At 44.6% G+C, this 22,447-nt stretch overlaps 1 protein-coding gene and 1 long non-coding RNA gene across 6 annotated transcripts in view; one reads left to right on the top strand and one right to left on the bottom strand.

Annotated features, from left to right (window-relative positions):
* Positions 1 to 22,447, bottom strand: part of ralgps1 (Ral GEF with PH domain and SH3 binding motif 1) — a 726,899-nt gene that overhangs the window by 104,289 nt on the left and 600,163 nt on the right. The window lies entirely within an intron of this gene.
* The window catches only part of LOC140731193 (uncharacterized), a 140,591-nt gene that overhangs the window by 27,480 nt on the left and 90,664 nt on the right, over positions 1 to 22,447 (top strand). The window lies entirely within an intron of this gene.

Raw genomic sequence — 22,447 nt, 5'->3', positions numbered from 1 at the left:
CTGGAGGAACTCAGCAGGTCAGGCAGCATCTAAGGAGGGGAATAAGCAGTCGATATTTCAGCCTGAGCCCCTTCATCAGGACCAGTTTAATTTACTTTCTCGATCTTGCAGGCTACAATGGTTCAAGTACATTTGGCCTTTGTGATTTCAAAATGTTGAGTGTTCTACAGCCCATAGGAACTGCACTGCGCTGAAATGCACCATTTGGCCCAACCCCCCTCATGCCGATCACAATTGGTTTTTATTATTATCATGCGTACCGAGATAGAGTGAAAAGTTTGTCTTGCATGCAGTTCTTATAGATCAGACCTTCACACAGTGCACTGAGGTAGAAGAAGGTAAAACAATAACAGAACGCAGAATAAAGTGTAACAGCGACAGAGAATGTGATGTGCAGGTAAACAATCAGGAGTATGGTTACAGTGAGGTAAATTGTGAAATCAAGTGTCCATGTTATTGTACTGGAGAACCATTCAATGGGCTTATTACCGCAGCGACCAAACTGTCATTGTGCTTGTTGCACCCCCCCCCCCCCACATTGGTGAGACCCAGTGTGTAATGGGGGACTGCTTTGTCTAGAATCTTCGCTCCAAAAGGCAGAATCCCCTGGTGGTTACCCATTTCAATGCAACTTCCCATTCTGACATGTTTGTCCATGGCCTCCTCTACTGAGGCCAAACTCAGGCTGGAAGAGCAATGCCTTATATTCCGTCTGGGTAGTCTCCAATCTGATGGCATAAACAGTGAATTCTCAAACCGCCAGTAATTACTCCCCCCCTCTGTAACGCGCTCTTCAGGCTCGTGCAGGGAGCCAGAGGGCATTGGCTTCCAGGGTTTATTGAGCAGATGAATTGGTTAATTGTTGTTTAAGAAGAGTTGTTAATCATTTAGAGTTCCTTGTGTTTGTTCTTGAGTGACTCGCTCTTTCAAATGCTGTCTCCTGGTGCTTTCTGTTTAAACTTAAGTTGATTTTGATCAGCTCAGGGTTTCCGTGTACTTGTATTATTTAAGTGGACATCTGATTAGCACTAATTGCGGGGTCCTAGGTTTGAGAATGTTACATCACATGGTGTCACTTGGCTGAGCCACCAAGGGTCTGTTGCAATTCTTAGGAATAAACTCTGTTCGCCATCTCTACATGGGAATCTGTCTTTTCTCCATACTCGACTTTCGACATTGCCAGAGCATGTTGTGACACCTTCTCTGTTTCTCCACTCCCCTTTCTGGTTACTGTCTCACTTCTTCTCTTCCTCTCGCTTGCTGATCACACCCTTTGGTTTCCCATCCTCCTTCCCATTCTCCTATGGTCCACTCTCATCTCCTATCAGATTCCTTCTTCTTCAGTCCCCTTACCTCTTCCACCTACCACCTCCCAGATTCTCAGTTCATCCCCCTCACAGTCCATGTGTGCCCTCATACATCCACCTTCCCCCTCAACTGGTCTCAACTATCACATACCAGCTTGTAGCTCCAGATGCGGCGTCAACCTTTTTAATCTACTCTAAGATCAATCTAGCTCTTCCTCCGACAGAGCCCTCCATGTTTCTATCATCCATGTGCCTATCTAAGAGTGTCTCTAATGTATCTGCCTGTTCTAAAAGGACATCTTTCTATTCTGAGGCTGTGCCTTTCAGTCCTAGTCTCTTCCAATATTGGTAATATCCTTTCCATCTCCACTCTGTCCAGGACTTGTAATATTCGCTCTGCTTCAATGAGATCACCCCCTCAGTTCCTCTAAACTCAAGTAAGTACAGCCCAGAGCTATCAAATGCTCCGCATATGTTAACCCTTTCATTCCTGGGATCCTTCTCATGAACCTTCTTTGGATTCTCTCCAGTGCCAGCATATCCTCTCCTAGATAATGAGGCCCAAAACTGCTCATTGTTCTCCAAGTGCGGTCTGACCACTGTCTTATAAAGTCGCAGGATTACACCCTCGTTTTTATATGGGGGCGCCATGGTACTGTAGCGGCTAGCATGAAGCTATTACAGCTCAAGGCATTCGGAGTTGTGTGGCTGTAAGGAGTTTGCACGTTCTCTTCAGGAAGCGGGCGGGTTTCCTCCGGGTGCTCTGGTTTCCTCCTACAGTCCCAAGATGTTAATTCGTCATTGTAAACCGTCCTGTGATTAGGCTAGTGTTACACAGGTGGGTTGCTGTGTAGTGTGGCTCATCTTGCAGGATGGGCCCATTCTGCTCAGTATCTCTCAATAAGTAAATATTCTAGTCCTCTTGAAATGACTGCTAACATTTCACTTTCCTCTCTCACTGCTGACTCAACTTGCAAGATAACTTCCAGAGCATCAGCTGCATTATCAAGTCTGGGTTCAGTGACTGAAACGAAGACAGTATTACTCTTGTACTGACTGATGGCAAAAATAATTAACTTCGACTCTGACTCAGCGTCAAGGCATTTGGAAAACCTGTGGCTGCCAAAACCAGGAACCTTTCCATATAAACAAAATCACATCAGCTTCTTGGGAGGCAGTGTGGAAGCTCACTTTCCTTACTGGGGTGGCATCAATGAGTCCAGTGGCCTCAAGAAGCCTGCTCAGTGGAACACACACCACAGTACCATCACACTGTAGAGCAGGGGTGTCAAACTCATTTTAGGTCACGGGCCGGATTGAGCAAAATGCAGCTTCATGCGGGCCGGATCAGTCGGACGCGTGCGAACGCAGCTTTCGTTGCCTCCGTTTTTTCAGCCTGCTCTCATGTGTCTCAGTCTCTGCTATAACTACAAAGTGTTTCACTTTACAAATTCCGTTTCTTAGGAAGAAGACTGCCGAATAAACACTAAAAACCCTGAAAACCTGGTACCTGAATAAACTCAGCATTAGCCATATCATACGCCATAGGCGCTTCGATTACTGGGGCCAGCTTTAATAGTAATTAGATATTATCTCGCGGGCCAAAGATAATTCCACTGCGGGCCGGATTTGGCCCACGGGCCTTGAGTTTGACATATATGCTGTAGAGGGTTGTAAGCTCAGCCAGTCCCATCAAGGACACATCCCTCCCCACCATCGGTGTCACCTTCAAAAGGTGGTGCCTCAAGAAGGCAGTATTCATCATTAAGGACCTCACCATCTCTGACATGCCTTCTTTTCATTATTGCCATCGGGGAGGAGGTACAGGAGCCTGCTAATGCCCTTCTCTTGGACAACATCGGTGGTGTGGAGAGGGGAGACTTGCAGCTTGGGCAACTGCCGGTCTTCCATAATAAAAAAAACCTTGCCCAGGCTTGCGCCCTGGAAACTTTCCAAGGTGCAAATCCATGGTCTATCAAGACTAACGGAGGCCTACACCACACAGGAGCCTGAAGTCCCTCGTCCAATATTTTAGGAGCAGCTTTTTCCCCTCCACCATTAGATTTCCAGTTGGTCCATAAGCCCAAGAACACCACCTCGCTATTCCTACATTGCAATGTTTGCTTATTTACTTATAGTAAAATTTATCTCTTGCTCTATACTGCTACTACAAAACAATGAATTTCACAACATACTATATCCATGATAATAAACCTGGTTCTGCTCTGAAAGTAAACAGGTGAAAGGTCCATTCTTCAAAGCTCAAAGAAAATTTTATTATCAAAATACATATATGCCACCATACACAACTGAGATCCATTTTCCTGTGGGCATACTCAGCAAATTTGTAGAATAATAACTATAACTGGATCAATGAAAGATCAAGAGCACAGAAGACAACAAACTGTGCAAATGCAAATATAAGTAAATAGTAGTAAGTAACAAGAACATGAAATAATGAGATAAAGAGTCATTAAGGCGAGATCATTCATTGTGGGAAACAACTCAATAGATGGGCAAGTGAGTGTAGTTATTGCTTTTTTTTCCAAGAGCCTGATGGTTGAGGGGTAGTAACTGTTCTTGAACCTGGTGGCGTGAGTCCTGAGGCTCCTGTACCTACTACCAGTTGGCAGCAGTGAGAAGAGAGCATGACCTGGGTGGTAGGGATCTCTGATGTTGGATGCTGCTTTCCTGTGACAGCATTTCATGTAGCAAGTGCTGAGTGGTTGGGTGGGCCTTACCCGTGATGTACTGGCCCGAATCCACTACCCTTTGTAGGAGTTCCATTCAAGGGCATTGGTGTTTCCATACCAGGCTGTGATGCAGCCAGTCAATACACTCTCCACCACACATCTAAAGAAGTTTGTCAAAGTTTTAGATATCATGCTGGATCTCCACAGACTCCTAAGGAAGTAGAAGCCTGCCGTGATTTCTTTGCTATTGCACGGAATTGGAATCAGAATCAGATTTATTTTTATTATCCCTGATATAAACACAGTAGCCACTTTATTAGGCACAGGAATGTAACCCAGTGCAGTCTTCTGCTGCTGTAGCCCATCCGCTTCAAAGTCCGACATGTGTGTTCAGAGATGCTCTTCTGCACACCACTGTTGTAACGTGTGGTTATTTGAGTTACTGTCACCTTCCCGTTAGCTTGAACCAGTCTGGCCGTTCTCCTCAGACCTCTCTCACTAACAAGGCATTTTCGCCCGCAGAACTGCCACTCACTGGATGTTTTTTTGTTTTTCACACCATTCTCTGTAAACTCTGGACTATTGTGTGTGAAAATCCCAGGAGATCAGCAGTTTCTGAGATGCTTAAAAACCACACCATCTGGCTCCAACAACTATTCCATGGTCAAAGGCACTTAGATCACATTTCTTCCCCATTCTGATGTTTGGTCTGAACAACAACTGAACTTCTTGACCAAGTCTGCATGCTTTTGTGTATTGAGTTGCTGCCACATGATTGGCTAATTAGATAGCTGCATTAACGGGCAGGTGTACCTAATAAAGTGGCCACTGGGTGTATGTGTGAAATGCGTTGCTTTGTGGCACAGTGCAGAGCAATACGTAAAAAAAACCTCTAAGTTTCAATAAGATATATATCAAAATAAATAAACAGTGCAAAAAGAGAGCAAAATAGTAAGGTTCTGTTGATATAGGTTGTGGAATCAGTTCAGAATTGGGGTGAATGAAGTTATCCACTCTGGCTTAGGAGCTTGATAGTTGTAGGGTAATAACTGTTTGTGAAGCTGGTGGTGTGGGACCCAGGTCGACTGTAACTCCTGCCTGAAGGTAGTAGTGAGTAGACAACATGGCCTGGACGGTGGGGGTCTCTGAAGGCAGATCTTGCTTTTTTATGGCAGTAATCCATGTAGATGTGCTCAATAGTGGGTGGGCTTTGCCTGTGATGGAGAGTACCAATGATATGGGTAATCAGAATGCCAGAAAATAATAATTTAAACTTTTCTTGTGAATTTTCCAAATACTTTCTGTCAGCTTTATGAAAGCCTCATAGATTCCTGCCAACCTCTGAAGCCCCCCCACCTCCCCACCTCAGGTTGGAAACTACAGCTTGTTCTAAGTGACAAGCAAACTGGAAAAAAAACTGAGGAAATCTGCAGATGCTGAAAATGCAAAATAACAGACACAAAATGCTGGAGGAACTCAGCAGGCCAGGCAGCATCTGTGGAAATGAGTGAACAGTTGATGTTTTGGACTGGAAAGAAAGAGAAGTCAGGGTAAGAAGGTGTGGGAGGGGAGGAAGAAGTACAAGGTGGTGGGTGACAGGTGAAGCCGGGAGAGTGGGAGGGGGGGAAGTCGACTGGTGAAAGAGATAAAGGGCTAGAGAAGGTGAATCTGACAGGAGAGGACAGAGGAGCATGGAAGAAAGGGAAGAGGGAGGAGACCAGAGGAGGTGATGGGGAGGTAAGGAGATAAGGTGAGAGAGGGCAACGGGAATGGGGAGTGGTGAAGGTGAGGGGAGGCAACTATTGGAAGTCCGAGAAATTGAAGTTTGTGGTGGGTCTCGGCCCGAACCGTCAACTGTTCACTCTTTTCCATAGATGCTGCCTGGCCTGCTGAGCTCCTCCAGCATTTTGAGTGTGTGTGTTGCTCTGGAAAAACTGAGCTGATTTTAGCCACCACAAATGCAAATAACCCATTCTGCGGCACAAGCAGCATACAGAGGCACAGGAACTCTCAAACTATCCGTTCATATTTCCATTCCTCAAAACCTGGGTGAAAACTCACAAGCCCTGTGTCGACACGATTAGTTTCTCTGGTATCGATCCTGCTTCTCAGTTGCTGCTACCGGCTATGTCAGTCTCTACAAACTTACATTAACGTCTGTGTGTTAACTTTGTTCTGTCCCGCCTCTGTTTCCTTTCATTCTCCCCTGATTACTTTCCACATCCGAAGAAGCAATTTCTTCTAGTCTTGGAATATGCCTAGCTAGCCAGGGTTGAACTTTGTGTGTCAATCCTCACATGAGTGCTTGGCTGCAGACTGGTAAAAGGGAAGAGAAGGAAAAAATGAAGGAGAAGGAAAGAATGAAAGATATTTGGATTAAGGTTCAGGAAGAAGTCATATATCAAATTCAATGTAAAAATGTAGAGAAAGTAAAATAAGAAAGATGAGGTTAAGAGAGAAAGTAGATGTATTTACTTTTTTAGAACAAGCACTCATTAAAATTTTAAACACAAGATTCTGCAAATGTTGGAAATCTTGAGGAACACACACAAAATGCTGGAGGAACTTCTGTGCTGGAGAGCAAACTGTCGAGCCGATGAAGAGCCTGAAACGTTGACTGTGTATTCCCCTCCATAGATACTGCCTACTTGCCGAGTTCCTCCATACCTAATTTTACAAGCACTTGCTTGTGAAAGCTGATTCAGAACCAGGGTTTGGATGGGGTGGCAATGGCATTGCCAGTTCAGGAAGTGTGGATAGGAAGGAAACCTGCAGGGAGCAGTGTTCACATGCATCTGCCACCAACGATCCTTCTTGAAGGCATGGAAGGGGTTCTGTCAAAGAGCTTTGGTGAAATGCTGCAGCAGATTTTAGATTTGAATTTAAATATTCAAGAGTAAAAGATTGGAAGTTGGGGACTCTATAGATTGACATTTAACGTTTTATGTGCTATTTGTTTGCATTTGATTATTGTGCAGTTTGTTCTTTCTTATCGCGCATCTGATGGTCTTGTTGTGTGAGGATTTTCTTTAATCGGGTTCTATGGTGTTTCTTTGTTTTACAGTTGTCTGCAAGACGATGAATGTCAAGGCTGTATACTGTATACACACATTGATAATAAATGTACTTCGAACTTTGATTAGCTTTATTATTCAAATCTACGTCAAAACATTGAAACATGTTATTTTTGCATCAATATCCAACACGAACCAAGGATGTGCTGGGTGGGTTTTGCCATGGTTCTGATACCAATGTAACATGCCAACAACTTACTAATGCTAACCCGTACGTCTTTGGACTGTGGGAGGAAACTGGACTGTCTAGACGACACGCACGCAGTCACAGGGAACACGTACAAACCCCTTACAGACAGCGGTGGGAATTGAACACAGCTCGATGATTGGTGGCACTGTAAAGCATTGTGCTAACCACTACTCTGCCGTGCCACCCCAATTTAGTGTTCGAATTAGGTTTTCACCATATAGGAAGCAAAACTGGCAGCACAACACTGTGTACCAAAAAAATCATGGTGAAGTACATTAAAATATTTGAACATAAAAAGGTGAGATATTTGCAGGTCACTTTTGTAAATGAATATCAGTCACATCCTGTGAACACTAGCAGCTAGATGACCGAAGTTATTTGACCATTTCTAGCATAACTGCAACAAAGTACCTTCAGGTGCCAGTTTAGCACAGATGACAAAGTTCCTGCTAAAGAGAAAGGTTAGCTTTATTTGTCACATGTACGTACATTCAAACATTGAAACATACAGTGACAGTCGCTCTCTCCCTCTCGTTAGTACAGCACATGGTCTCTCTCTCTCTCTCTCTCTCTCCCTCTCACTTGCTGACCCAAAGGAAGGTCGCTGCATTTGAAGGATCTCTCTCTCCCTCAATGCTGTCAGAGGATGGTGCCAGAGTTCTGGGTCTGCAGTTTGTGGATTGGACTGTAATTCACATTATGGCGTGTTTCTTAGTTTCTAGTCAGTCCTTTCTCTCCTCTATTTTGGATGACCTTGAATCAGGACAGCCTGCAGATAACGAACACTGAGCTGAATTCAATAATGGACTCTTCTGATTTTGTGTTTTATGTTCGCTCGTCCTTTCTTTCTGCTGTTAGCGCGATTTGTTTTTTTGCGCATAGGAGGGTTGATGTTTTGTCTTTGAACGGGTTCCACGGTTTTCTTTGTTTCGCGGCTGTCTGTGGGAAGATGAATCTCAGGACTGTTTACTGCGAATTTGATAATAAATACACCTTGAATCCTTTGAAATTCGTCGTTTGCATCAATCGTCGTCTGACAATGAATCCCCCAGGTTCACCACTCTCTGGCTCCTCCTCTCTTTTCGAAAGGGACATCCTTCTATTCTGAGGTTGTGCGCTTCAACCCTAGACTCTCCCACTATCGGAAACAGCCAGTGAGGCGGTGGGGAGGTTGGTAAATCTATGGAATTCACTGCTGCACCCTGCTGTGGAGGCCAAGTCTTTGGGTATATTTAAAGCAGAGGTTGATAGGTTCTTAATTAATCAGGGTGTCAAAGGTTTTGGGGAGAAGGCAAAAGAGTGGAGTTGAGAGGGGAAATAGATCAGCTACGAGCAAATGGCAGAACAGACTCGATGGGCCGAACAGCCTAATTCTGCTCCTGTATCTTATGGTCTTAATTCATTATTGAGACAAAAGAAGATACATGAAAACCCTGCTTGTTAAGTATATTTCTAGCCAACTGTCAATCACGTAATGCTTTACAGCACCAGTGATAGGAGTTCAATTCCTGCCACTGTCTGGTAAGGAGTTTGTACATTCTCCCTGTGACTGCGAATTTCCTCTGGGTGCCTGAGTTTCCTTCCACAGTCCAAAGACACCTGGGTTGGGATTGCTGAGTTGCGACATGCTACGTTGGCACTGAGGGCACGCTGACTCTGGCAGGCTGCCCCCAGCACACTCGATGCAAATGACTATATGCTTCAATGTACATGTGACAAATGAAGCTAAGCTGAATCTTAACAGCTTGAAAAGAAGTGTTTAAATAAGGGAAACAGAAGGCCCCAACAGTTTCTGAATTATTCGCCTTGACTAGAATAATTTAGATGACAACTTAAGGTTATATCATCTGACCCATTTAGCAAGTTACAGAAATGCTTGCCTGTCCACGATCCGCTCTCAATCTGGACGTTGTACGAAGGAGACCGGAAAGCAGCCGATGGTTCGCGCATGAGGGAAGGAGTCTAAGTGTGCAACTACCTGAGAAGGGGCCACGTGTAGCTCAGTGAGATCTGGACCAGAGTGCCTCTAATCACGGCAATGGCTGAAAAAGCATTCCGGGTGGCAAGCTCCAGAGAGCGCGAGCCAGCTTCATCAGTGTGGAGTCAACAGAACCAGCAGCACGAGTTCACCACAGCCTTAATCCACCCTTTATATTTAAAAAATTAGATGCTATACTGTTGTATCGTAAATTTTATAGTGAGGCAGATGAGTTTAAAGACAGCATGGGTACATGGTCAAGGTGGTGAGGTTATAGTGGGAACAGGGGCGTTGGGTAGCCAGGATTTCTGAACGAGCAGAAAGTGAATTTTTTGAGTTTTACTGCTCATGTGTTCTATTTTATTTAGAGATGCACCATGGTAACAGACCCTTCCGGCCCACAGAGCCTGCGGCACCCAATGTGACCACATCTGCCTTTGGAACACGGGAGGAAACCCACATCATGGGGGGAACGTACAAACTCCTTACAGACAGCGGCGGAATTGAACCTGTGTCACTGGTGCTGTAACAGTGTTACGCTACGCTACTATGCTGCCCCTTACAGTATTTTATCAGACTCTGAGACCACAGGATAGAGGAGAATTAGGTCATTCAACCCATCCAATCTGCTCTGCCATTCAATTTTGGCTGATTATTTTTAACCCAATTCTGCTGCCTTCTCCCTGTAATGCTCAATCCCGTTATCAATCATGTCTTTCTTTCTGTACCTATCCATCTATTTGGAAATACAGCGCAGAACCAGGCCCTTGCAACCCAACGAACCGCATCGCCCAGGAATACACTGATTTAGCTCCAGTCTAATCACAGGACAATTTACAATGACCAATTACCTACTAATCAGTACATCTCTGGAGTGTGGGAAGAAACTGGAGCACTCCAAGGAAATCCACACGCTCACGGGAAGGATGAACAAACTTCTTACAGATAGTAAACACGAGGAAATCTGCAGATGCTGGAAATTCAAATGACAACACACACAAAATGCTGGTGGAACGCAGCAGGCCAGGCAGCATCTATAGGGAGAAGCGATGTCGACGTTTCGGGCCGAGACCCTTCGTCAGGACTAACCGAAAGGAAAGATAGTAAGAGATTTGAAAGTAGAGGGGGGAGGGGGAAATGCAAAATGATAGGAGAAGACCGGAGGGGGTGGGATGAAGCTGAGAGCTGGAAAGGTGATTGGCGAAAGTGATACAGAGCTGGAGAAGGGAAAGGATCATGGGACGGACTGCCACCTCCAATGGGATCCCACTACCAAACACATTTTTCCCTCCCCCCATCTTTCTGCTTTTCACAGGGATCGCTCCCTACACGACTCCCTTGTCCACTCGTCCCCCCCATCCCTTCCCACCGATCTCCCTCCTGGCACTTATCCTTGTAAACGGAACAAGTGCTACACCTGCCCTTACACTTCCTCCCTCACCACCATTCAGGGCCCCAGACAGTCCTTCCAGGTGAGGCGACACTTCACCTGTGAGTCGGCTGATGTGATATACTGCGTCCGGTGCTCCCAGTGTGGCCTTTTATATATTGGCGAGACCCGACGCAGACTGGGAGACCGTTTCGCTGAACACCTATGCTCTGTCCGCCAGAAAAAACAGGATCTCCCAGTGGCCACACATTTTAATTCCACGTCCCATTCCCATTCTGATATGTCTATCCATGGCCTCCTCTATTGTCAAAATGAATCCAAACTCAGGTTGGAGGAACAACACCTTATATACCGGCTGGGTAGCCTCCAACCTGATGGCATGAACATTGACTTCTCTAACTTCCGTTAATGCCCCTCCTCCCCTTCTTACCCCATCCCTGACATATTTAGTTGTTTGCCTGTTCTTCATCTCCCTCTGGTGCTTCCCCCCCCCCCCCTCCTTTCTTTCTCCTGAGGCCTCCCGTCCCATGATCCTTTCCCTTCTCCAGCTCTGTATCACTTTTGCCAATCACCTTTCCAGCTCTTAGCTTCATCCCACCCCCTCCGGTCTACTCCTATCATTTCGCATTTCCCCCTCCCCCCTCTACTTTCAAATCTCTTACTATCTTTCCTTTCGGTTAGTCCTGATGAAGGGTCTCGGCCCGAAACGTCGACATCGTTTCTCCCTATAGATGCTGCCTAGCCTGTTGTGTTCTACCAGCATTTTGTGTGTGTTGTTGTTCTTACAGATAGTGTCAGAATTGAACACTAAACTCCGGTGCCCCATGCTGTAATAGTGTTATGCTACCATGTTACACCACGTTACTGTAATAGTGTTACGCTATCATGTTACACTACGTTACTGTAAAAGTGTTATGCTATCATGTTACACGTTACTGTAATAGTGTTACGTTATCATGTTACACCACGTTACTGTAATGGTGTTACGCTATCATGTTACACTACGTTACTGTAATAGTGTTATGCTATCATGTTACACTACGTTACTCTAATAGTGTTATGCTACCATGTTACACCACGTTACTGTAATAGTGTTACACTATCATGTTACATTACATTACTGTAATGGTGTTACGCTATCATGTTACACTACATTACTGTAACAGTGTTACACTACGCTATCGTGGTGCCTAATGTAAGGAGAGATTGGCCTATTACCGCCAGCTTACAGAATATGAAATCAGTGCATGGAAATTGATTTACTGCTTTGAACAGAAAGGGTTTGGCTGGAAGCCTGAGCTATCACAACATTCTGGCAAAATTGTAATAATTAATTATTGAAATAAGTCTTCGACACAACTATAGCATGTCTGCTACACATCATCAGTTTTAAAGGCAGATTGAGAAATGCAGAGTGGACTAGCTTGGATTTTCTATCCAATATAACCCCATTTCTGTCCCAGTGCGACCATACAATTTCTACACTTACAACATTAAATTTGTTTCCACCTTTCCATTTAATCTCCAGGCTCCAGTAAGACATTCCAGGCATCAGAATTAAACTTTCACTTCACCAGGTTGAACCTTGGACCACTATAGCCGAATTTAATGTAACTTCCTTTGGACACATTTTCCATAGTCTCTCATCCTCCCTGAAGCTTCCCCTCATGGCCAAGAAACGCAAATTTCTCCAAGTGTTTCGTTGTAACTTCAGCTCAAGTTTAAGCTTATTGTCACTCAACCCTACACACATACACAGCCAAATGAAACACCATTCCTTTGGGGCCAAGGTGCAAAACACAGTACTTATACAGTATACAGCACTTAAAGTTACGATCCAACACATGCAGTCACAATTAACACAAGTCCCTGAGTGGAATGGCCTGGAGATTGACAGAACGTGTGAGGTGCATGATTACTTTGTTTAGAGATACAGTGTGAATCAGGCCCTTCCAGCCCAATAAACCATATAACAATTACAGCATGGAAACAGGCCATCTTGGCCCTTCTAGTCCGTGCCGAACGCTTACTCTCACCTAGTCCCACTGGCCCGCATTCAGCCCATAACCCTCCATTCCACCCAGCCAGAAACCCGTCTAATTAACCCTAGCCTAATCACAGGACTATTTACAATGACCAATTAACCTACTAAATGGTACATCTTTGGACTGTGGGAGGAAACCAGAGCACCCGGAGGAAACCCATGTGCACTCGGGAAGAACATATAAACTTTCTTACAGAGGATGCCAGAACTGAACTCTGAACTGTAATAGTGCTGCACTAACCGTTAAGCCACTGTGACAGCCATGTATGACGGAATAACGTAATTGGCACTATTACAATAAGACAAGCAGTCATACAGACGTGTGAAAGAGCAGCAATAAAAGATGAAAAGTGACCAGTGCAGGAGGAGAGAGTGTCTGTGAGTTGCGGGGGGAGGCAGCAGTGCGTTCAGACAGGGTGTCCATGTGGGCTGGGTAGCTGCACCTGCCATGGTGGTACAAAATCTAACAGCCTGGGGGAAGAAACTGTTACCCAGCCCAGCAATTCTGGTTCACATGACAGCAGGAGGGCAAAACACCTGTGCGAAGGATGGGAGGCATTTGACAATGCTGGAGGCCCTGTGTGGATGCAGCGCTTCTGACATACTTCCTGAAATCAAAGCACTAAGCTGGGCACCCTCCCTGTGAGGCTTCTTGTAAATCCACTTTGAAATGAACATATCAGAGAGCCTCTCCAGGAGGTTCACAAGATGAACCCAGAAGGAAAGGTTGGCTTATGAGGAGCAGTTGACGGCTCTGGGCCTTTAATCATTGGAGCTTAGAAGAATGAGGCAGATCTCACTGAAAACTATTGCAAGATCTAGACAGAGTAGGCGTGAAGAGGATGTTTGCTACAGAGGGCAGTCTAGGACCAGAAGACGTAGCCTCTGAATAGAAGGATGTCCCTTTAGAACAGAGATGAAGAGGAATTTCTTTAGCTAGAGCGTGGTGAATCTATAGAATTCATTGCTACAGAAGCCATTGGGTATATGTAAAGTGGAGGTTGATAGGTTCTTGATTAGGAAGGGTGTTAAAGATTAAGGAGAGAAGGCAGGAGAATGGGGTTGAGAGGGATAATAAATTAGCCATGATGGAGTGGTGGAGCAGATTCAATAGGTCAAATAGACTAATTGTGCTCCTTTGTCACTAGAACTAGAGGTCATAGGTTACAGAAGAAAGGTGAGATATTTAAGGGGAACATGAGATAGAATTTCTTCACTGAGAGAGTGTGGAATGAGCTGCCAGTGGAGGTGGTGGATGTGGGTTCAATTTCAACATTTATGAGAAATTTGGATAGGTGTATGGATGGGAGGAGTATGGAGGGCTAAGGTCTGTTTGTAGCTCGATGGGTCTAGGCAGAATAATAGTTCAGCAAGGACTAGGCGGGGTGAAGGGCCTGATTTTGTTCTGAAATTTTCTGTGACTCTATATCTTGTGGCTTTAATGGAAAGATTATTTGAATTTTACCCCGCTCTGCCTGTTCCTTTAGATCATGATTACCAAATGGCGAAAATTACTTCTCTGGAATGAATGTGACAGTTATTATAGTACGTGGCGATCTCCATGTTTCAGGCTTTGGCCAAATATGCCTTATAAATCTCTGAGAAAAACTCGTAACACACAGAGGACTGCATGAACCAGGTTGTAATGTGTGAATAGTTGCCATACTTTGATGTTAGTGTGCTGCACATTGCAGTGATGACAGGAGCAGATGTCACATTGCAGAAGCTTTCAATGCAAAGCGATTTTAATAGTCCTCCTGTGGAAACGTCCAATCACCTGCCACCCCAAGGACGCCGTTTACTCATCCACAGGGAAAGATGGGATTTTATGAAAGTAACATTTAAAAATTAAACGTTGATGTCTCGTTGTAAAGCTTGAGTTATCTCTGACTCGGCGCACATTTACACCTACTGAAAAGGTTCATTGTGCCCTGGTCAGACAATGTTTCTTTCCACAGGTTTCAATCCTGAATTCACCCCCTGTTCTCTAACCAAACACATCTATGTAACCAGTGTCTTTCTGCCGGCCCTCAGTCCTCCTCATGCCAAACACAATATAAACTTAGAGAAAGACTTCACGTTGTTGACTCCCTCGAGGTGTTTATAATCCTGCACAGATAGAACACTGTGGTTTCACTTCTGTGTGGGTATGCTTATTCCCTCATCAAGGGCCCCCACCATCCTGGTCATGCTCTCTTCCCACTGCTGCCATCGGGCAGGAGGTATTGGGGCCTGAGATACCACATCCCCAGCTTCTGTCCTTCAACCATCAGGCTCCTGTACCAATGTGGATAATTTCACTCACCTCAAAACTAAACTATTTATAACCTATGGACTCACTTTCAAGGACGCTGCAACTCATGCTCTCAATATTGTCATATTTATTTATTCATCTATTATCTGATTTTTCTTGAATTTGCATTGTTTGTCCTCTTTTGCACATAGGTTGTTTGTCCATCTTCATTTGGTGTGATTTTGTTTATTAATTCTACCGTATTTCTTTGTATTTACTGTGAATGCCTGCAAGAAAATGAATCTCAGGGTGTGGTGACATGTGGTATGTACTTTGATGACTTCATCCGCTCTCTGCTCATGTATGACATTTAACTCTCCTTCTTCCGCCTGGTACTGCGCAAGCACCGCCAGACGGCGGTTACAACGCACATTCGGTGTGAACGGCATGAGAGTTAAATTGTAAAGTGAGCTTGTTTGACTAGATCCCATAAATTGATTTGATTGAGTCTATCTTTAAAAATATTAATGTCAGAAATACCGCGCAGGTCTGGCGGCAGAAGATTCCACTCTCTTGTTGATCTTGGGTAGAGGGAGCACTGGAGCAAATTCTGTTGAAGGAAGGGGTTTCCAGTGTGTAAGGTCCAGTTTGCTGTCGCGTTGGACTGACCCTGTGATGAATTTCGATGTCTGATGGAGTGATGTTGTGAACTTCTTTGAAAATGGAGATTAACCGTAGTTTAGTACGTCGGTTTTCAAGTGGTTCCCGGCGAAGGTTAGAGAGCATGTTGGTGACACTGGATTTCCTGCTGTAATCATTTAGCACAAAGTGAGAAGCACGGCGTTGGATTCTTTCGATGGACTTCTTATTGTTAGCTTGACGGGGATCCCATATGGCCGCGCAACACTCAAGCTTTGGACGGACAAGTGTCTTGTATATGCCATGACCTTGACGGATTTACTCATCATAACCCGAAGGATTAAAAAGTTGCAGCACTTTTTTGGGATTAAGAATAACTAGCAGGAGCTCGGTTTTGTGACCTGTAGTGATCCAGGAATTCACACGCCCGGAAGACTCTGCCTGTACGTTAAAGATTAGCTTCATTTGTCACAGGTACATCAAGACTTACAGTGAAATGCGTCGTTTGTGTCAATGACCAGCACAGTTCAAAGGTGTGCTGGGGGCAGCCTGCACGTTTCACCACGCTTCTGGTGAACATATCATGCCGACAATGTTCTAATCCTAATCTGTACTTCTTTGGAGCGTGGGAGCAAACTGGAGCACCCAGAGAAAACCCACATGGTCCCGGGGAGAATGTACTAACTCCTTACAGGCAGCAGGGGGAGCTGTACCCTGATCTTCCCATGGCTGGTAATGCAAGTGTTACGCTAACCGCCATGCTACCATGCCACCTGCTATTGGTACGCGTCTGTACCAATAACAATGGAAAACAGAGGATCCCCCGAGGGGATTTCCATGGGAGAGGAAACATCCCTCTAGGTTTCAGTAGCCATTCAGATCTCACCTTGTAAGTGAACCATTTTCATCGAGCAGGAGGTACAGGAGCCTTAGGTCCCACGCAACAGGTTCAAGAACCATTATTACCCTTCAACCATCAGGCTGCTGAACCAGAGTGGAGAACTTAATTCACCTCAAAACTAAACTGTTCCACAACCTACAGATTTACTTTCAAGGATTCTACAACTTACGCTCACAGTACTATTTATCGATTTATATTTGTACAGTTTGTCTTTGTTTGAAAATTGATTGCTTGTCAGTCTTTGTTTGAGTATATTGTGTATAATTCCAGTCAGTGGCAGGAATTGAACTCCTATCGCTGGTGCTGTAAAGCATTACGTGATTGACAGTTGGCTAGAAATATACTTAACAAGCAGGGTTTTCATGTATCTTCTTTTGTCTCAATAATGAATTAAGACCATAAGATACAGGAGCAGAATTAGGCTGTTCGGCCCATCGAGTCTGTTCTGCCATTTGCTCGTAGCTGATCTATTTCCCCTCTCAACCCCACTCTTCTGCCTTCTCCCCGTAACCTTTGACACTCTGATTAATTAAGAACCTTTGAAACCTCTGATTTATATATACCCAATGACTTGGCCTCCACAGCAGGGTGTAGCAATGAATCGCATAGATTTACCATCCTCCCCGGATGGGGGTCACCTGTCTTGTAAAGGCACTGCCCAGAAGAAGGCAATGGCAAACCACTTCCATAGAAAAAAATATCAAGAACAATCATGGTCACAACCATGACCACCCTGTCATATGACACGGCACATAACAAATGAATGAATGGCAGGAGGTACTTAACAAACAGGCCATCTTTTTGCCTACATTTGGCATTATTCTCTTGCTATTCTTCAACAGAAATTGAAAGACCACGTAAAAAAAATTGTTCCACAAGCCAGCGCAAGGGTTGTGTCAGCAGATTTGTTGCTAACTTGAATATGAGCTATCCACAAACCAGATTGCTGGGGCCTCATTATCCTTTCAGATGTATAGAGTGCTCTCTAATATCCTCCTGGCTGCTTTGGACAGGATCAGAACTTTCAGTAGTGAACACATCGTTCTTTCTCCGAGCACAACTCGGCAACCAAGTTCTTGCGGCAAACGGTACGCCGGTAATCTTTCTGTCGGCAACGACCTGCATTGGAGGAGGTTGATAAAGGGCCTATGGATTACAGTTGCCAAGTGCCCCCAAGCTGATGTTTAAGTCATTCCAAGCAATTTAACAATTAATAGCGCAGTGCAATAAGGGAACGCAGATGTAGCAGCTGACATTCATTACTGCACCAAAAGCCTCGAAGGTCAACTTAATTGATCGGGAAGTTAAACATCCAACGAGCTGAAATATGACTGCTCCAATAATTCACTCCTTCCTGAGCGTTCACTGGAGCACAGCAAAAGGCAGGTCCAGTTTTCCAGCCACATGAAGCTGCTTAGGCTGTCTGAAACTTAAAAGCTGTCTAGACAATATTTTGTCAGGGTGCGAACTTGAATCTCATCACTAGGCCAGCAAGCCATTTACGGTTTACCTGCGCTGCATTTTTCTACATGCATTTTTAATTATATTTTATTAACTTTTTATACTGTAATATTTATACTGCAGATAAGTTAATAAAATATAAGTGCGTTAAGTGAGATAATAAGCTCTATTTATCCAATTATGTTTTGGTTTATGTGCTGTGAGGGATATTTGTTGTGTGAGTACACCGTGGTCTGGAGAACGTTGTTTCGTTTTGTTGTATATATGTACAGTCAGATGACAATAAACTTGAACTTGAACTCTTTCCACCAGAAGGAAAGAGGAGTCAGACACCTGGGACATACACGGCCTTGAGGCAGTCAGTGGGCCTCTGCCAAACGGTCTGTGGAGGTGATTTCACAAGCCCTGTGAACAGTTACTCACCCAGATGATCCTCAGCAAACAAACACAATCTCAAGACAAAAAACCTGAAGTAAAAACAGAAGATGCTGAAAGGACTTAGTTGACTAGGTATTCAGCACTAAACACCATTTTAGCCACTATTTTCTAGTTTGCATTGGAATTAGTTAGTTCTGACACCAAAGTCTTCAGCCTTCGAGCAGTAACTCTCTTCATAGCTGCTGCATGACATGTTGAGCTTTTCCAGAATCCTGATTTTATTTCACATATGCAGCATCTGCAGTTTCACTCTCCTGTGTTCAATTCATGGTACCGGTATTCATCCTCCTCTCGCATCCTGCCTTGTTATTTCTCCTTCTCTATTTACCTACAGCTGCGATTCATATTCCTTCGCTGCCCTCTCTCAGACAGCACAGCCACCAATTGTGTCAGTCAGTCTCTCTTCGTCTCACTCTAATTCAGACATTTCCTTTGTCCTCTCCACTCCTCTCTGCAGCTGAAAACATCCTTGACTTTGAGATTTTCTGGGCACAGATTCTCTCTGCACAGATATTGCCCAAACTGCTGAACTATTTCCAACATTCTCTGATGTCATCTACCCACAGGAGTAAGTCCATTTGGGATGTCAGAGTACAATGGTTAACACTGTTGGCAGTGCTTTGGGCTCCTGGAATATTGCAGCACACAAGATGTTCATTCAGATCACCTTCTCTTCATCAGCCACAATGCTGTCGAAGGTCGATCAGAAGTCTGCGGAAGCCTCCACCTGCAAGTCCATTGGGGAAGTCAATATACAATAGACAATAGGTGCAGAAGTAGACCATTCGGCCCTTCGAGCCTGCACCGCCATTCTGAGATCATGGTTGATCATCTACTATCAATAACCGATTCCTGCCTTGTCCCCATATCCCTTGATTCCCCTATCCATAAGACACCTATCTAGCTCCTTCTTGAAAGCATCCAGAGAATTGGCCTCCACTGCCTTCCGAGGCAGTGCATTCCAGACCCCCACAACTCTCTGGGAGAAGAAGTTTTTCCTTAACTCTGTCCTAAATGACCTACCCCTTATTCTCAAACCATGCCCTCTGGTACTGGACTCTCCCAGCATCTGGAACATATTTCCTGCCTCCATCTTGTCCAATCCCTTAATAATCTTATAAGTTGCAATCAGATCCCCTCTCAATCTCCTTAATTCCAGCGTGTACAAGCCCAGTCTCTCTAACCTCTCTGCGTAAGACAGTCCGGACATCCCAGGAATTAACCTCATGAATCTACACTGCACTTCCTCTATAGCCAGGATGTCCTTCCTTAACCCTAGAGACCAAAACTGTACACAATACTCCAGGTGTGGTCTCACCAGGGCCCTGTACGAAGCCTAATGATGAGTCCACTGGAGGCTGGAGGCTTGTCCTGGGGGTTAAAGGGCTGTGTATGTGCGTTGAGAGGGAAGGAGGAATGGGGCTTGTTTTGCTGTTGTTGTTTTGTTACTTGTTGTGTTCCATGTTGCTCCGTTCAGCGTGGTGAGCCTGCTACGTTGGTGCCGGAATGTGTGGTGACTATTACGGGCTGCCCCATCACATCCTTGGGTTGTGTTGGTTGTTAACACAAATAACACGTCTCATTGTATGTTTCAATGTAGATGTGCTAAACAATCTAAATTGTACACCAATCCCAAAAGCCCCATTCTCCCCCCTTTTCCCCCACAGCTCGGAGAGTTAGGGCCCCTCAAGTAACTGTCCAATTCCTTTTGAAAGCACTGACTGCTTCCTCCACCTTTACCTCCAGCAAGCTCCAATACCTCGTGCTTGAGGCTCAGCTCACTCCAACTAAAGACCTCAGTGCTAACCCAGAACATTGTCTAGGGTTTTGGCCCAAAACGTCGTCAGTACCTCCTCCCATAGATGCTGTCTGGCCTGCTGAGTTCTGCCAGCATTTTGTGTTTTTTATTTATTTCCAGCATCTACAGATTCACTCGTGTTGTCTAGACCCATTGCCTTTGCAGTATTCAATGGTTGGAGTGAATCAGATTGGTCAAGGACGGGCTTTCTACTAGTGTAGATCTCATGAGGAAGAATTCTACTAGTGGTGACATGACTTGGGATATCCTGAGTCTGTAAAAGGGTTCTATAAACGCCTGACCATTGAGGTCTCCAAAGATTTTGTGTCCCGCCTTAGATTTCCAACATCAGTTGTCTCTCTTGTGTCAATATAAATGCACATCATGTTCTCTCCTTCTGGTGTCTTAACATGCAAATGATTAGCAAATTAACTTCCAACAGGAGTACTCGCATCAATTTTGCTGCTGAACAGATATGCTTTGTCTGCATACAGTGCTGGAAGCAAAAGTGAATGGCATTCCCCAAGAGGGGAAGTGATTCATAGTTCCTCCTCCAAATCAAGATATGTTAAAAGCAAATGTTAAAGCTTAGGGCTAACCAGGAGTCTTCAGTGACACCATAACCTGTAAGAACCAGCCTGTGCTTTTTCAATACTTTCTGACCTTTTCAACGAATGTATACTTTTAATCGGTGATAGGGTGGAGATACGTCTCGACCAAAGGAGGTGTAAGGTGCTCCTTCCCTCCGCTAGCCTGCAGGTCACCCTTGGGCAAGGTGTAGCATTGGCTTAGCACCCCCCTCTCATGGTCATGAAGCCATGGGAGCAGGTAGTGGTTGGTTTTATGAGCAGCTGGTGCATATCACAAGCCCTGTTTATGCAAACACTGACATCAGGCAGGTAATCTCTGAAGAGTGTTGATAATGGATGGGGTCACCCATCTTGTAAAGACACTGCCCAGAAGAGGGCAAAGGCAAACCACTTCTGTGGGGATATTTGCCAAGAACAATCATAGTCATATGACATGGTACATAATGATCAAACGATAATTTTAATGCAGACCAGGGAACATATGCACACGTACAGAACACAGTCTTTAACAAGAAGGAAGAAGAGAAGAAGAATAACCCTTAACTCGACAGTGGAGTTATCGGGGCACCGTCATGAAGGCATTTCCATAGCAAGCTATTCCTGTTTTTACCAGGCCGAGTTGCTAGCTCGCCGCTCAACCCAACTTGGATTTGAACTCGGGAACCTTCGCTCCGGAGACCGGCGCTGATATTATTGCTCCACCAAATGCGACTTCAACAAGAAAGCAGTACTGAAAGCACTTAAAATACATCAAAATGACGTGAAATAAAACCATTTACTCAGACATACAGAGAAGCCTAATAGAGGAATTACATTCCGTGGCCATTTTATTAGCTACCCCTTGAATCTATTAAAGTGGCCACTGAGTGTATGTTTGTGATCTTCTGCTGCTGTAGCCCATCCACCATGCTTCACTACTCACTACTGTTGTAACGCGTGGTTATCTGAGTCACTGTCACCTTCCTGTCAGCTTAAACCAGTCTGGCCGTTCTCCTCTGACCTCTCAAATTAATAAGGCGTTTTCACCCCCAGACTCTGCTCGCTGGATGTGTTTTTTCTTATATATTTCACCATTCTCTGTAAGTTCCAGAGTATGGCGATCCCAGGAGATCAGCAGTTCTGAGATACTCAAAGGTTTCAATAGGTACATTTAATGTCAGAGAAATGTATACAATATACATCCTGAAGTTCTTTTTCTTCGCAACCATCCACGAAAACAGAGGAGTGCCCCAAAGAACCTCAAACCACCCCATCCAACACCAACCATCATTCCCCAGAGTCACTTAGATCACATTTCCCCCCCATCCTGATATTTGATCTGAATAACAAATGAACCTCTTGACCACATCTGTATGCTTTTATGCATTGAATTGGTGCCACGTGATTGGCTGATAAGGTAACTGCGTTAACGAGCAGGTGTACCTAATAAAGTGGCCACTACGTGTATATCAAAATTATTTGGATTGAACCCATTAACTCAGACATACAGAGAAGCTTAATAAAGGAATTATTTCACATGCAGAAGACGAATTAATCTTAAAGTAATCTTATATATTGCCTTGCAGATAAACCTTCTATTCTATTTTGTGACTTAGCATCTCAAATTGTCTCTGCGTGCCCCTCAAATGCTTGCACTTTGAGCTCTTACAGCAGCTCATTCTCGTCGACACAACTGAAATGACTGCTTTTCTTTTTGGATATTTTCTCGTAA

The sequence above is a fragment of the Hemitrygon akajei genome, chromosome 7, assembly GCF_048418815.1.
Source record: "Hemitrygon akajei chromosome 7, sHemAka1.3, whole genome shotgun sequence".
In the NCBI taxonomy this organism is placed as follows: Eukaryota; Metazoa; Chordata; class Chondrichthyes; order Myliobatiformes; family Dasyatidae; genus Hemitrygon; species Hemitrygon akajei.
The sequence above is the reverse complement of the archived record's forward strand: the minus strand, read 5'-3'. Positions and strand labels throughout refer to the sequence as shown.